This window comes from Ranitomeya imitator, chromosome 5 (genome assembly GCF_032444005.1).
Source record: "Ranitomeya imitator isolate aRanImi1 chromosome 5, aRanImi1.pri, whole genome shotgun sequence".
Lineage (NCBI taxonomy): Eukaryota > Metazoa > Chordata > Amphibia > Anura > Dendrobatidae > Ranitomeya > Ranitomeya imitator.
Window position 1 is genome coordinate 636,392,991 of NC_091286.1, and position 12,101 is coordinate 636,405,091.

Consider the following 12,101-nt stretch of genomic DNA (forward strand, 5'->3'; position numbering starts at 1 on the left):
AGTTTAATTAAACACAGCTAGACTCCAATGAAGGAGTAGAACCATCTCAAGGAGGATCACAAGGAAATGGACAACATGTGACTTAAATATGAGTGTCTGATCAAAGGGTCTGAATACTTAAGACCATGCGATATTTCAGTTTTTTTTATTAAATTTGCAAAAATGTCTACATTTCTGTTTTTTTCAGCCAAGATCGGGTGAAGAATGTACATTAATGTGAAAAAAATGAACTTTTTTGAATTGACCAAATAACTGCAATGAAAAAAGAGTGAAACATTTAAAGGGGCCTGAATACTTTCCGTACCAACTGTATGGTGCTAGTGGAGTAACCTGTAAAGTTGCAAAGGAGTGCGGCAATCTATTAGGAAAGGTAGAGCAGAATGGTAGTCTCAAGTGGCTAAACTGGGGGCTGCAACAGGAGTGCATGTCACGTTGAAACCAAATAAGGTAACCACCGGAGTGCTACACGCTCAATATATCTACCATTACTATGAATGTAAGCCGCACTGCTGTATTAACAGGAACAGGCAATTAGATAAAATGTTAGCGCATGTATTAGCTGTAGTGGTGTGCACGTGGATATCACGGGCGTCTCTCTGCCCTCTGCTCCGCGCATCCCTCTGCTTGTATGGCGGTGCGGCTTACATTCATACTAATGGTAGATATATTGAGCCTGTAGCACTCCAGTGGTTGCCTTATTTGTTTTCAACGTGACGCACTTTCTTTGCAGCCCCCGGTTTAGCCACTTGAGATTGCCATTCTGCTCTACCTTTCCTAATAGATTGCCGCACTCCTTTGCAACTTTACTGATTACTCCATTATCGCCGTATATCCATCCACTAGGATTTATTAACATATTTGCAAAATTGCACTTTGGAATTTTTTTAGGATATCTCCATTTTTGGTGGTTTATAATATGTCATATCACGCAGGGTTATGCTATATAATATAGCTTGCGTCACGTGGTACTCCATGGTCCTTCTTTTTGCTGATCGAGCACCTTTCTTTTTGCACTTTTTTTTATTACATTGTTTTATCTTTATATTAATAAAATACGACTTCTATTATGAAGTACTTTTGTTTACCATGGTATTCATTAACTTCTGCTGATCAAATGTGTCATCACCTATAAAAAGTGATAGTAATAGTGAGTGTAAATAAAGTGAAATATCCATGTGGACATAATCACAAAAATAACATTAAAAAAGGGAGGTTAGACAATAGTAAAAACAATAAATAAAGATAAGTGGAGGAAAAAAAATCTGAAAAAGCATGCTGGGTAGAGATGATTAGGATAATAATAAAATGGTAATAAATAGTAATACACTTTTTTAACTCATCCAGAGAAGGAAGATGGCAATTATAGTTATAGAGGAAGCTGCAATCAAAACCAACAAAACCACGGGGAGGAATTATAAAATGTATTAATTGCGAAATGCAGAGAGTTTGGAGAAATGATACACAGGTTGCTAGAATTCAGTAAAAGGTTATGGTCTTAGTTTATATTGGGAAAACCTGGTGATTGGTTCCCCTTAAGTGCTAACTAGTGATGAGTGTGCTCGTTACTCGTGTTTCTCCGAGCATGCTCGGGTGGTCTCCGAGTATTTTGGCATGCTCGGAGATTTAGTTTCTGTCTCCGTAGCTGCATGATTTATGGCTGCTAGCCAGCCTAAATACATGTGTGGGTTGACAGTTTGTCAGGGAATCCCCACATGTATTCAAGCTGTCTAGCAGCCGCAAATCATCCAGCTACGGAGACATAAACTAAATCTCTGAGCCCGCTGAAATATTCGAAGACCACCCGAGCGTGCTCGGAGAAACCCGAGTAACGAGCATACTCGCTCATCACTAGTCCTAACTAATTTCCTCATAATCTTTCTATTTATAGTGCTGATTGTAGCGTTATTCTTCGCACAACTGTCTTCTCATATATAAAATCATATTAATAGAACATTTCCAGTTGCAGTTTCGGCATCATTGTACGGCTTTCCAGTTTCTGTAAGTACTATAAAATTAATAATTCATACACTTAATGAGCGTAAATAATACTGGTGCCTAGAGACACCCGCTAAATCTTCCACAGTGGTTCAGCTCAACATGTGTTAGCTTCTCCTAAGGGGATGATCCTGCTGTTCTTTTAAGATTAAGTAAAAGATAAACTTATTTAACATACAGGGCTTTATGCATAAATCAGAAGTAACCAATCTGGCGACCTCATCTCATAGATCCATTTTTCATCATGAGAACTTCACGCCGCATGTTGTTCATGCTACTGTGAGGAGCCTGCATGGTCTAAACATGCTACCATGGCCTGCAGCGTATCCACACTTGTCTCCGATTGAGCACATCTGAGTCATCATTGGTCGATGATTGCAAAGAAAGCTGCCAGCAGCAGATCTTGATGATTTGCCTAAGTGCATTCAGAGTGGCAGAACATTCTTCAGACATCCATTAATACCCTCATTGATAGCAGTCGAAGCTGTAAGTGCATGTACTGTATTTCTGAGTGCAATGCTTAAACTCAAAACTGATTAACTTGAAAAGTTTTGAATTTGTTTCAACCTTTCCTTCGTCGTGTTTCTATTCAAATTTTTGAGGACTGTATGCATTTTTTATCTACTATTTAAAAAAATAAAATCTTTTTTAATGAAAAAAGTTTTTTTTAATTTCTTTAAATTTATTTATTTAGATATTCATTGGTCGCGGCCTCTGTCTGTCATGGAAATCCAAGTCGCTGATTGGTCGCGGCAAACCAGCCATGACCAATCAGCGACGGGCACAGTCTGGCGGCAACATGGCCGCTCCTTCCTCCCCGCAGTCAACGCCCGCTCCATAATCCCCTCCAGTCAGCGCTCACACAGGGTTAATGGCAGCGCTAACGGACCGCATTATGCCGCGGTGTAACGCACTCCATTAACGCAGCTATTAACCCTGTGTGACCAACTTTTTACTATTGATGCTGCCTATGCAGCATCAATAGTAAAAAGATCTAATGTTAAAAATAATTAAAAAAATAAAAAATCATTATATACTCACCTTCTGCCGCCTTTCCCGCTCCTCGCTACACTCCGGTGTCCGCTCCATGCATTGCGATCTCGCGAGATGGTGACGTAGCGGTCTCGCGAGACCGCTATGTCATCATCTGGCGAGACCGCAATGCACTCTTGAGACTGGAGCGCGCGAGTAGCGTTGGTAACCGCTTCGCCTGGATCCGGGGGCCAACGGAAGGTGAGTATATAACTATTTTTTATTTTAATTATTTTTTTTAACAGGAATATGATGCCCACACTGCTATATACTACGTGGGCTGTGCAATATAACACATGGGCTGTGCAATATACTACGTGGGCTGTGCAATATACTATGCGGGCTGTGCAATATACTACACGGGCTGTGCAATATACTACGTGGGCTGGGCAATATACTATGCGGGCTGTGCTATATACTGTGCAGGCTGTGCTATATACTGTCCGGGCTTTACAATATACTGCGCGGGCTGTGCAATATACTACATGGGCTGTGCAATATACTGCATGGGCTGTGCAACATACTGTGTGGGCTGTGCAATATACTGCGTGGGCTGTGCAATATACTGCGTGGGCTGTGCAAAATACTACATGGGCTGTGCAATGTACTACATGGGCTGTGCAATGTACTACGTGGGCTGTGCAATGTACTGCATAGGCTGTACAATGTACTGCATGGGCTGTGCAATGTACTGCGTGGCCTGTGCAATATACTACGTGGGCTGTGCAATATACTATGTAGGCTGTGCAATATACTATGTGGGCTGTGTAATATACTACGTGGCTGTGCAATATACTACGTGGCTGTGTTATATACTGCGTGCATGGGCAGTTATATACTACGTGGCTGTGTTATATGCTATATGGGCTGTTATACACTCTTTGGGCTGTGCTGTATACTATGTGGCTGTGCTATATACTCCGTGGGCTGTGTTATATACTACGTGGGCTGTGCTATATACTCCGTGGGCTGCGCTATATACTCCATGGGCTATGCTATATACTCCATGGGCTGTGCTATATACTACGTGGTTGTGCTATTTAATACGTGGCTGTGCAATATACTACGTGGCTGTGCAATATACTACGTGGCTGTGCTATTTACTACATGGGCTGTTATATACTACGTGGCTGTGCTATATACTACGTGGCCGGCCGCAAACAATCAGCAACAGGCGCAGTCCGGCACAAATTTGCACGGGATTTGAACCACGCTTCGCTAATTGGTCGCGGCCGGCTGAATCCTGTGTATTCAATGTATTATTCTAAAATCTTCATAAATAAACTACATACATATTCTAGAATACCCAATGTGTTAGAATCGGGCTACCATCTAGATAAACATAATTGTTGACTGTTAGCATATGGGCTTCTGCACACGACCGTATTTTCGGTCTGAGTGCTATTGTAGGGGATGTGAAATGCATGATGTTCCCTTTTCTCCCCAACCCCTTTAAGAATGCAAAAGTATACTATTAATGTGTTCGTACACGGTGGTACTGCTACACATAAAGTGTATTACAACTGTGTACAAGAATATTGCTACACCCCTTGTGTATTGCTCTTTATACATGTATGCCTTTACATGCACAGTTGTTTGCACACTTGTGATAGGGAAAGTTTGTCCCCGGGCTCAGTATAGTGATAGTGTCTGTAGTTGGCCACTAGAGGGGGGCACTATAGTGTAAAGTTAGAATAGGAGGGGCAAAGTGTGATAAGTATAGTTAGAGCTTCCGGGTTAAGTCAGTCAGGACCTGGGCACCAGTGCAGCTTGCAGAGCTGCCTGGCCAGAAGTCATTGTGCCCCATAACATTATAAGAGGGGTTCCCAGCATAGAAGCCAGAGTGTCAAAGAATTCCTCTAGGAGGAAAGAAGCACGGCAGTGCTGCAGACACAGCTACAGGAGTCTGTCTCCAGAGAGAGAGAAGAGATTATTCAGTCGAGCGACTTAAGCAAGATGTGGCAGATCGTTGTCTGGGCGGCAGTCTTAGAACCGAGGCGAAGCGGTGTAGGACTCTCCCATGTGAGGCAAGAATTCCGGATGAAATAGATTCTGGGGGAACGGAAGATTCGGTTCGACCTGGGGCTGAGCATAGAAAAGGAAAGGACAGAACAGGGACAGAAGAGAAGGTATTGAATGTGATACCTGAAGTGCCTGTATTTGAATGGACTGTGCTAAGTAAACAAGTTGTTATTGAAGTTAAGCCGGAGTGTGTCTCCTTTATTGCGGATCCGTCTGTGAGAAATACATCCCCGTACCGGGCAAGTCCAGATGGCGCAGAGAGTCAGCACAGAGGTTACGCAGCAGAGACACATGAACATTTATGGGGAAGAGGCCAGGGAGCCATACAAAGATTACTGTTGGCCAAGACTGTCACTCTAGCACCCCCTGGCCCTTCCTTCACTTGGCGTAGTCGGCAGAATCTCAGTGCCCCATATGGCGGTGAAGCTGATGTGGAGAAGAAAGAGAGAGAGGCTGTGATTGATGTGACTAATGCTGCAACTTCAGGAGGAACGGATGCCATGGAGATGGCGGAAAACCTGGACTGGAAATGTATCAAGGACAGACTCAACCAAGATGGCGACCAAGATGGCAGTGAGTGGCACCAAAAAGAATGACTATTGCAATGGCTATACCCTTCATGGGTGTGTCTGCACTGAAATGACGTGAAAATCCCTCAAGCGGCGCCTTCGGAGAATGCGCCGAAGACACCTAGCCTCACGCCCACTGAGACTATTTGAGAAGGAATGGGAGGAGTGACAGGAAGTGACCTCACCTTGGAACAGGTGGGGCCTGGAAGAGGATCTTATGTGAAGCTGTGGCGGCCTAGGCCGCATTGGAAAGAGGCGGCGGCAGAAGGACGTAAGAAGCCAGCCCGTCAGACAGTGGGAAGAAATCACAGAGCACCCCACTTACCAGCACCCGAAGAGTTCTACAGCACATTATAGTTATATTGGCAGATGAGCATTCTTTTCACGGACTGAATTGGAGTGTGAAAAAATTTCAGCATGCACAATTGTCCTCCGTAAATCGGATGAAACTCACCCATTCACATCTATGGGTGCGAGAAAAAAATCGGGTGCTACAGTAAAGTATCCGATTTTTATAGACACATTGCAATTCTGTAACAAAGGAAATTGCAAATTGTCTTATTGCAAAAAAAAAACAAAAAAAAAAAACGAATTGCACACGCATGACAAGTGTGAAAAAAATCAGATTTTTTATAGATTTGAGTTAATGTACCCTAATAATGACACTGACTTGGTATGGCAGTAAGCCCCCATCCTCTATGTTCAAAATCATCAGCAGCATGAAGGACATTGTACACATTATGCAGCAGTACTGAACTGTGTAGCTGTGAATCCAGTTCTGATGTGAGACAAAACACTGTAGAATGCAGCAGTATTATCTGTGTCTGTCTGCGTCTCTTTCTTTCACTCTGCACTTCCATCCCCTGCCCATTGTCATAAACTTAAGTAATCAGCTGTAATCTAATCCCTCATGGAGTTGGCAAATGATACGTTCAGAATTCATAGGAGAAAAAGTGGTTCATAAGTGGGGAAAGAAGCATATTTCTCTGATAAGGTAGTTTATTTAGTCTGCTTGTACTATTGATTTATGCAATAAGTGACAAGACAGTGACCATGTGATATACTTACTCTGCCCAATTGTAATTATGAATATAATAAAGAATTTGATGGAACTATAGATTAGCTTAAAATAAATCAGTTCACCCATGGAAATAAAGGATTCCTGATGTTCGGATAAAGCCTTGCAGTACGGAAAAAAAAATGGATTTGCAAAATCCATCTTTTTTGCAAATCCATTAAAATCCAACCATAAATAAACCAGAAACGTGTTTCTGACATATGTCTTTATTCATTGAATATAATCACTGCTGCAACCTCTGCCCCTCCCTGAAACTAAGCACTATCGATGACCTTCATTTCAGGGGCTGGGCTAGTTCCTGCTCTATCACTGTACATTGTGCACAATGACAGTGCACTCTGTCGCCAGCTCAGATCAGTACTAATGAGCTGGCACAGAGTGCACTGTCAGTGCATGGTGTAAGAATACCCGACATGCAGAGACCAGAACCACCCCTGCAAGTGACGTCACTTCTGGTGGCTGCATTTGTCTCTGCAAGCTGGATATTTTTCTTTCAACATGCACTGACAGTGAGTTTCATTGCAGTCTTTTTACTACTGATCTGTTCTGGCGAGAGAGTGCACTGTCACTACACATTCAGAAAACTAGTAGATGTGCAGCAAGTTAAACAATATTTTTTGGAAAACTACAACATGTAGCCCAGTGTTATTTATCTGGAATCAAGGACTCTACATCATGCTGCTCTCAGATGGGGTAGCAAATCCTGGTGACAGATTCTCATTAATATATATTCACATATTTTATAACAATATTTTTTTTATCTTTGCAATATTTGGGTGCACAGAGATACATTTGTAATACAGTATATTCTCTGCTACAAGTTGTAGCTAGAAAAAGAATAATACCATTAGGTGAGCATTTCATGACCCTGACCCTATTGCTTTGTCAATTTTGCACTTTTATTTCTGGATCTGCACCCACCCCCCACAAACTCTACTGCACAATTACAAGCAATGATTTTAGGAAGGAGATTGCTCATTGTTAGAAAGGCCTCCTTCTCTTTTTCATTCAAAACCCTTGCATAATTAATAGGCCCCAGCATGTCTAATGTATGCCCTCCCTGGAGGAAAGGTTTAAGTGAATAAGCTGGAAAAATACCATGGGGTCATCTCACCTGCTTGTCAAGTTAAAGTGCAAGCGTAGCAATTACCACAGGAGGTTAGGAACTTGTGAAAACAATACAGACAACATCCTTTCCCTTCCAACAATGCTGCTAAGCGACACATGCCATCCACTGTTTGGAACTTTTTGGGGGGCAAAGTCACCAAGAAAGTTTTATTACATGGAAACGAGAAACTGATTCATCCAGTTGTTTTTTTTTCGGTAGGAGCAAAATCCACTTATAAAGTTAATAAAGCCCCTTTAAAAGTATTAGATACCTTAAATCTGCCTAATATCCACTTATATCATTTAGGAACAACTTTAATTAATTCTTAAGATTCTTATTAAAAAAAAAAAAGGAATTAAGATTTTTGTTTCGGAGGAATGCTAAGCCGTTCTAAACCTCTGAGCTTTGTGTTTTCACTGTCATTCTAAAGGAGGTGAGGATGGATTAGAATTGTGCTGTAGGTTCTGAACAGAGGACCCCTGTAGGTAGAGCAAGCTTTTCAATCTTCTGATCAACGGAGCTGAAAGAAAAATGCACAAGGGCTGTGTTCCCACGTTCTTTGGCAGTTTCCTGCTGCAGATAGCGTCTCTTTAAAGCCCCTTTATGCCCTCATTATCTAGGGATGGGGGATAATGAATAATTTGCCTCCTACACTCTTTTTTATGCTTAGTCATATAGTATTGGCCTTTCCTATAACCGTAATCACACTGATAAAATGATTTCAGCTGAGCTTCCTTGGGAAGCAATTATATTCCTTAAAGACAATGGCTTTGAAGAAGGTCTGGAGTCCTTAGCACCAAATCAAGCCATCTCTAACCACTTTCCATTTAGCACAGTCAATGGAAACCATCCATTGCACAATCACTGATAGAAAATTTTTAACTAAAAAATGAAAAACAAAAAAAATAAATAGGACAGAATGAAGAAAACAATTGTCACGTTCGCGCCCAGTCTGGTTGGCACAGGCGTGCGGGGGTGTGGCCCCACTGTGCCACAGACCAGACTACCCTGGAAGGGGCGTAACTAAGTAGCTTCCTTGGTGTTCGCTAGAGCCTTTGATGGTGAGGTCAGGCTTGTGCTTCAGGAAGCTACCAGGTACCACTCCAGGGTGGAGTCTGGCTGTGGCTGCTGATCCCACCGGGGAATGGAACATAGACAGGCAAGCAGGCATGGCTGGCTCTCTGGCAGACAGGCAGGCACGGCTGGGACACTGGCAGGCAGATGGGAACAACAGAGACACTGGCAGGCAGGCGGGCACGGCTGGGACACTGGCAGGCAGATGGGTACAACAGAGACACTGGCAGGCAGGCGGGCACGGCTGGCTCTCTGGAAGATAGGCGGGCACGGCTGGGGCACTGGCAGGCAGATGGGAACAACAGAGACACTGGCAGGCAGGCGGGCACGGCTGGCTCTCTGGCAGACAGGCAGGCACGGCTGGGACACTGGCAGGCAGATGGGAACAACAGAGACACTGGCAGGCAGGCGGGCACGGCTGGGACACTGGCAGGCAGACGGGTACAACAGAGACACTGGCAGGCAGGCGGGCACGGCTGGCTCTCTGGCAGACAGGCGGGCACGGCTGGGGCACTGGCAGGCAGATGGGAACAACAGAGACACTGGCAGGCAGGCGGGCACGGCTGGCTCTCTGGTAGGCAGGCAGGTAAGGCTGGCTCTCTAGCAGGGCAGGCGGACAAGGCTGGTACACTGGAAGAACTGGTAGGGACCGGTCTGCAGGCAGGTATGTAAAACAGGTAAGAACCTGTTCAGACAGGAGGACTTAAGAATAGAAAGAGAATGTCCGCAAGAGCGGATGCAGAGAGATAGCACAAGAGCTAGAGCCAAGAACAGAGACGCAGGAGTCGGAGCCAAGAGCAAGAGGCAGAGCCACATGCAGAAATGCAGGAGGCGGAGCCAAGAGCAGGAAGAGGAGCCAAGTGCAGAAACGCAGAAGGCGGAGCCAAGAGCAGGAGGCGGGGCCACATGCAAGAGACATAGAACTGCAAGGAGCGGAGCCAGGTAGAACCGCAAGGAGCGGAGCTGCAGAGCGAGAGCTGAGTGGAGCCGCAGAGCAAAGCCACAGAATGCAGAGCAAGGTCAGAGTGCAGAGCAAAGCTACAGGGAGCAGAGCTGAGAGCAAAGGCACAGAGTGCAGAGCTGAGAGCAGAACAAATTCAGAGTGCAGAGCAAGACACAGAGTGCAGAGCTGAGAGCAAAGCTACAGAGTGCAGAGCTGAGAGCAGAGCAAAGTCAGAGTGCAGAGCAAGACACAGAGTGCAGAGCCCAGAGCAAAACAACAGAGAGCAGAGCAAGGTCACAGAATGCAGAGCAAGGAGCAAAGCAAGGTAGTAGAGAGCAGAGCCAAAAGCAGAGCAAAGCAAGACACAGTACACACAGCAGGGAAAGGAAACCAAGGCAGGGATATAAATAGACACAGGAACAGGACTAGGCTAAGACAAAGTCAGGAATAGGTAAAGGCACAGAGACATAGACACAAGCCAGGGTACAATGCCCCTCTGGGTGGCGGACATTGGCCAGGGTACGAGGTTCCACTGGGTGGCTACACAAGGACAAAGGTCAGGGTATGATGCCCCCCTGGGTGGCGGACACAAGAGAAACAGAGACAGGACCTGGCATCTCAGCAACTAAGAACTGACTGAGGGAGTAAGTTTCACAGGCCCCCACCAATGGGTGGGGATGTCTTAAATACAGGAAGCCTCATGGCGATTGGCCGGGACACCTTAGCAAGGTGCATACAGTCTCAATAAGACACAGGAGTTGCCATCCCCCTATGCACACAGACAGAGCATGCACAGAGCAAGCAGCAGACATGAGGCCAGGGCCGGCGTCAGCACCCGCCACACCCTGGCTAGTGCCGGGGCCCTGAGCAGGCAGGGGGCCCACTCGCCATTGGGGACACTGGTGCGCTATAGTGCCGGCCCCCGTGAGTGGACCACCGACAGCTCCGGGCCCCGGCACTTGTGATACTAATGACTCCCGGTTCCAGCGCTGCAGCGTCTTCCATCCTCTGACTGTGACGTTCAGGTCAGAGGGCGCGATGAAGTCACCAGTGCGTGCCCTCTGCCTGAGCAGTCGCAGCACAGAGAGCAGGAAGACGCCGACGGTGAGGAGTCTAGAGCAGAGCAGCGTCAAGCAACGAGAGGTGAGTATTTTTTTTTTATATATTTGGAGCAATATATGGGGACCATCAGAAAGGGCCCATTTATGGAGCATTATATGGGGCTAATTCTATATGGAGCATCTTATGGGGTCAATAATATAGGGAGCATGTTATGGTGCCAATAATATAGGGAGCATCTTTTGGTGCCAATAATATAGGGAGCACCTTATGGAGCCAATTCTATAGGGAGCATCTTATGGGGCCATTCTATATGGAGCATCTTATGGGGCCAATTCTATATGGAGCTTCCTAATGGGGCCAATTTAATATGGAGCATCTTATGGGGCCAATTCTATATGGAGCTTCTTAATGGGGTCAATTCTATATGGAACTTCTTATGGGGCCAATTCTATATGGAGCATCTTATGGGGCCAATACTATATGGAGCATCTTATGGGGCCAATTCAAAATGGAGCATTATATGGGGCTAATTATATATGGAGTATCTTATGGGGCCAATAATATAGGGAGCATCTTATGAAGCCAATTCTATAGGGAGCATTATATGGGGCCAATTTAATATGGAGCATCTTGTGGGGCCAATTCAATATGGAGCAGTATATGGGGCCAATAATATATGAAGCATCTTATGGGACTAATTATATATGGAGCATTTTATATGGCCAATTATATATGGAGCATTATATGGGGCCCATTATACATGAAGCATCTTATGGGGCCAATTATTTTTGGAGCATTATATGAGACCAATCATATACTATAAGGAGCATTATATGGGGCCCATTCTGTAAGGAGTATTATATGGGGTCCATTCTGTATGGAGCATCATAAGGGGCCCATTCTGTATGGAGCAATATATGGGACTCAGTATACTGTATGGGGCCGATCATATACTGCATGGAGAATTATATGTGGCTCACCATAATGTATGGAGCATTATATGGGGTCAATTCTGTATGGAGCAATATATGCGGCTCATTCTGTATGGAGTACTCTGTGGTGCCCATTATACTGTATGGAGCATTATATGAGGCTCATTATTTTGTATGGAGCATAATATTGGGCTCATTATTCTGTTTGGAGCAATATATGGGACTCATTATTCTGTATAGAGGACTATGTGGTGCCAATTATACTGTATGGAGCACTATATGGGGC